Below are 5,721 nucleotides of genomic sequence, written 5' to 3' on the forward strand. Positions count from 1 at the left end.
TAGAGACGGGGTTTCACCGTGTTAGCCAGGATGGTCTCGATCTCCTGACCTCGTGATCCGCCCGTCTCGGCCTCCCAAAGTGCTGCGATTACAGGCTTGAGCCACCGCGCCCAGCCTATTTTGTATTTTTATTAGAGATGATGTTTCACCATGTTGGCCAGGATGGTCTCAATCTCCTGACCTCATGATCTGCCTGCCTCAGCCACCCAAAGTGCTGGGATTACAGGCATGAGCCACTGTGCTGGCCCATCATTTTTCCAAAAAACAGAAGAAGGAAAGTTAGAAAATAACTTTCAGTGGGAAAGCAATTTTAATCATTACTCAAAGTAAAAAATGTAAGGATAATGCATCAGTCATTTCTTAATGATACATTATCTTTAACAGGAACAGAAAACCAAATACTGCATGTTCTCACTTATAAGTGAGAGCTAAATGATGAGAACACATAGACAAAAAGAAGGGAACAGCACACACTGGGTCCTCTATGAGGGTGGAGGGTGAGAGGAGGGAGACCATCAGAAAAAATAACTATTGGATACTAGGCTTAGGGCCTGGGTGATGAGACAATCTGTGCATCAAACCCCCATAACACAAGTTTACCTAGGTAACAAACCTACATATGTACCCCCAAACCCAAAATAAAAGTTCAAAAGAAAGATTGATTGGCCAGGCGTGGTGTCTCACACCTGTAATCCCAGCACTTTGGGAGGCCGAGGTGGGTGGATCACTTGAGGTCAAGAGTTTGAGACCAGACTGGACAACATGGTGAAACCTCATCTCTACTAAAAATACAAAAATTAGCCAGGCATCATGGCACACACCTGTAATCGTGGCTACTCGGGAGGCTGAGGCAGGAGAATTGCTTGAACCCGGGAGGCGGAGGTTGCAGTGAGGTGAGATCACACCACTGCATTCCAGCCTGGGTGACAGAGTGAGACTCCATTTCAAAAAAAAAAAAAAAGAGAGAGAAAAGCTTGATAAATGCAACCTTGAAAAGTAAAAACAAAAACTACAAAAGTGTTGGCATCTTCTTTGCCATCATGCTGGAAGTCCTAGCCGGCACAGTAAGGCAAGACCTAGAAATAAGCACATATACATTAGGAAGGGATCCAAATGGTTTTCTTACACAGACAAAATGATTGGCTACATAGAAAATCCCAAGGAATCAACAAAACGTGTCTGAGATAAGATAATTGGGCTTAGTAGGTTGCAAAATACAAGGTCAACATGAAAATCAATTGTATTTCTGTGTACTAGCAGTACAAAGTATATTGAAGAATTTAAATATATATACACACACATTATTTATAATCGCTCACTCAAAAATGAATGATTAGGTATGAACCTAACAAAATACGTGTAGAATCTGAATAATGAAAGCTATAAAACTTGAACACTGAAAACAGTTAAAGAGACATAAATTAATGAAGAGATAGACTGTGTTCATAGATTAAGAGATTCAAGCTAGTCAGGGGGATCACCTGAGCCTGGCAGGTTGCGGCCACCGAGCTGTGATTGTGCCACTGCGTTCCAGCCTGGGCAACAGAGTGAGCTCCTGTCTCAAAAACATAGATTAAGAAACTCAACATAGTAAATATGGCAATTCTCCCAAAAGGAATGCACAGATATAAGGCATACTAAAAAAAAAAAAAAAAAAAAAAATCCCAGTAGGGATTTTTGTAGATATAGACGAGCTGATTATAAAGTTTATTTGATAAGGCAAAGCAACTAGAATAGTCAAAGGAACTAGAATAGTCAAAACTATTTTGAAAGAAATAAATATATTCAGAGGGATCATACTACTAAATTTTTAAATGTTTATAAAGCTAAAGTAAGCAAGACAGTGTGGTATGGCAAGGGCTAGACACATTGATCACTGCAACAGGATAGAGAGCCTAAAAATCAGGCCAAATATGACCAATTTTGAGTAAAATGCAAAGGCAATTCAGTAGAGAAAGCATAGTCTTTTTAATAAATGGTGTTTGAGCAACTGAACATATGCACACACACAAAAATGAGCCCCAAATCTCACAGCTTATGTAAAAACTCAAAATATATCTTAGATCTCGATGTAAAATGAAAGACTATCTTTCAGATGAAATCATAAAATAAAGTATTCATGAACTCGAGTTAAGCAAAGAGTTCTCAGGCAGAATGCCAAATGCATAATCAATAAAAGAAAAAATGGCCGGGCGCAGTGGCTCACGCCTGTAATCCCAGCACTTTGAGAGGCTGAGGCGGGTGGATCACAAGGTCAGGAGATCGAGACCATCCTGGCTAACAACGGTGAAACCCCATCTCTACTAAAAATACAAAAAATTAGCCGGGCACGGTGGTCCCAGCTACTCAGGAGGCTGAGGCAGGAGAATGTCATGAACCCGGGAGGCGGAGCTTGCAGTGAGCCGAGATTGCGCCACTGCACTCCAGCCTGGGCCACTGCACTCAAGCCTGGGCCACTGCACTCAAGCCTGGGCGACACAGAGAGACTCCATCTCAGAAAAAAAAAAAACTAAAAAAGAAAAAATGATTAAACATCATCAAAATTATACGATTTTGTATCATGCAGATAAAAATGTGTTTCTGCAAAGACTGTCAAGAGAATGGAAACCTACACTACACACTGGGACAAAATGTTTTCAAATCATGTATCCAACAAAGGACTTGTGTTTAGAATATACAAAGAACTCTAAACTGAACAGCAAAACAACACAAGTAGCCCAATTTAAAAATGGGTAAGACTTGAGCAGATATTTCACCAAAAAGAACATAAGAAAATAAACACATGAAAATGTTCAATATCACAGCCATTTTTAGGGAAATGTAAATTGAAGCCACAATGAGACACGGTTACACATCTATTACAATGGCTGAAATAAAAAATACTGTCACCAATTGCTGGTGAAGATGAGAAGCAACTAGAATGCTCATACTTTCATGGTGGGGATGCAAAATGAGACAGCCACTCTGGAGAACAACTTGCCACTTCTTATAAAGTCAAATTTACAACCCAGGAATTCCGCTCCTGGGTATTCACCATATGTTTATTCAAAACCTGTACAGAGATGCCTTTCCTTTTCTTTTCTTTCTTTTTTTTTTTTTTTTTTTTTTTTTTGGAGACAGAGTCTTGTTCTGTTGCCCAGGCTGGAGCACAGTGGTGCAATCTCAGCTCACTGCAAACTTCACCTTCTGGGTTCAAGCGATTCTCCTTCCTCAGCCTCTGAGTAGCTGGGAGTACAGGTGCACACCAAGCCTGGCTAATTTGTGTGTGTGTGTTTTTAGTAGAGATGGGGTTTCACTGTGTTGGTCAGGCTGGTCTCGAACTCCTGACCTCAAGTGATCCGCCTGCCTCGGCTTCCCAAAGTGCTGGGAATTCAGGCATGAGCCACTGCACCCGGCCATCACAGATGCTTATATATCTCTATTCACAATTGCCAAGAACTGGAAACTATCAAAGTGTCCTTCAATGGGTGAATGCACAAGCGGCTGTGGTACATCCATATAATGGTGTACTACTCAGTAATCGAAAGGAACACGCAATCAGTGCAGCAACACATCAGGCGAATCTCAAGACATTATGCTTGCTAAGTGGGACAAGCCAGTCTCAAAGGCTCCAGATTTATAATTCCATTTATAAGATATTCTTGAAAAGAAAAAACTAGAGTGAATGAGAGCATATTAGTAGTCTTTGAAGGAGTGGAGGGAAAGAGATAATACTGAGAAGTTTTGGGATGATGGAACAGTTCTGTCTGCTGATTGCAGTGGTGGTTACACAGTCTATACATGTGTTAAAATTCCTAGAACTCCACATCAAAAAATTCAGTTTTACTGTATGTTAATTTTAAAAAATGAAGTCACTTTTTGCATAGCACAAAGCATTATAGGCAAAGTCAGAAAACAAGTAACAAAGCATTTATATGATTTATATCACAAACAAACTACTACTCTCCCTAATACACAAAAATCTCTAAGGGTCAACAAGGCCAGGACACCACCCCTGAAAGAGCAGAACACGAACAGCTAACATTAAAAAAAATACAAATTGCTTTAAAATATGAAGACATGCTTCCCATTACACATAAACAAAATACGTATTAAAACTACAGTAAGATACCAATGTTTATATATAAGATTGGTAAAAATTCCCAAGTTTGACAATGCAAACTGTTGGCCAGGCACTCTCACTCAGGGAATGGATATTAGACAATATATGATATTAGATAAATGACAGATATTTGGCAATATCTATCAAGTATTTCCTTTGACAAGGCATACTTATTCTATGTGTACAAAATGAAGTATATTCAGGGTTATTCCTTGCATCATTTTCTGTAATATCCAAGGAATGGAAACTAGCCAAATTCCATCACTAGCGAGCTAACTAGATAAATCATGGAATATATCCATTCAGTGAACTGTTCTGCAGCTATAATAAAGAATCAGATAACTTTCTATGCCCTGATACTAGATGAGTTCTAATATATATTATTGTTAAATGAAAAAAGCAAAGTGTGGAAGAGTGTGTAGTATGCAAAATTCTGTATAAAAGGTAAGGGGTGGCCAGGCGTGGTAGCTCACACCTGTAATCCCAGCACTTTGGGAGGCTGAGGTGGGCAGGTGGTTCACCTGAGGTCAGGAGTTTGAGACCAGCCTGGTCAACATGGTGAAATACCATCGCTACTAAAATACAAAATTAGCCAGGTGTGGTGGTGTGCGCCTGTAATCCCAGCTACTTGGGAGGCTGAGGCAGGAGAATGGCCTGAACTCCAGAGGTGGAGGTTGCAGTGAGCCGAAATGGTGTCACTGCACTCCAGCCTGGGCAACAGAGCAAGACTCTGTCTTAATAAATAAATAAATAAATAAATAAATAAATAAATAAATAAGTAAGTAAATAAATAAATAAAATAAAAAAGGTAAGAGGTAACAGAATAGATATTGGTACTTGTACCACATGCAGAAGCTCTGAACAAATAAGAAAATAATGGAAGTGATGACCGATGGGAAGACAATGGAAACAAAAAGATGGGAGATAATAGCAGAAATATTTTCCCTCTATGTTTAATTTTTGAGCCATTGATACAAATTACATGTTCAAAAAATTAAATTAACAATTATATTTTCAAATAAGAAGATCCATTTTCAGTGATAGCTCATTCATCAGCTCTGTGGAAGGCAATAGAATGAGCAGAAGGGCTCCCTGGCAGAGCTGAGACAGGAAGCCAGAAGAAACACTTCCCTTGCACAAAAGAAGTGAAAATGCAGAAGGAAGTGGCATTGGTGAAATCTAATGCAAAAGGAGCAGAGAGGGTATGAGAAGCGGCATGAGAGAGTGGAAGACATCTGTTGTTTTGGATGTGGCCTTGAATTTAGGTCTGCGTCCTGCTGACTGCGGAGTTTGGGCAAGTCTTTTAAGTTCTCTGAGTCTGTTTTCTCAACTGCAAAATGGCGGTAAGAACAAAACCTACCTCACAAGGTGATTGCAAGTGTTAAAGAAAACATGGAAAGACTTTGCAGCAGAGAGCAGGGCTGTGTGCTGACAATGTTGTATTAATAAATAGACAGGTTGGGCACGGTGGCTCAAGCCTGTAATCCCAGCACTTTGGGAGGCCGAGACGGGTGGATCACGAGGTCAGGAGATCGAGACCATCCTGGCTAACACGGTGAAACCCCGTCTCTACTAAAATACAAAAAACTAGCCGGGCGAGGTGGCGGGCGCCTGTAGTC

The sequence above is a fragment of the Rhinopithecus bieti genome, unplaced genomic scaffold, assembly GCF_001698545.2.
Source record: "Rhinopithecus bieti isolate Rb0 unplaced genomic scaffold, ASM169854v2 scaffold_2254, whole genome shotgun sequence".
In the NCBI taxonomy this organism is placed as follows: domain Eukaryota; kingdom Metazoa; phylum Chordata; class Mammalia; order Primates; family Cercopithecidae; genus Rhinopithecus; species Rhinopithecus bieti.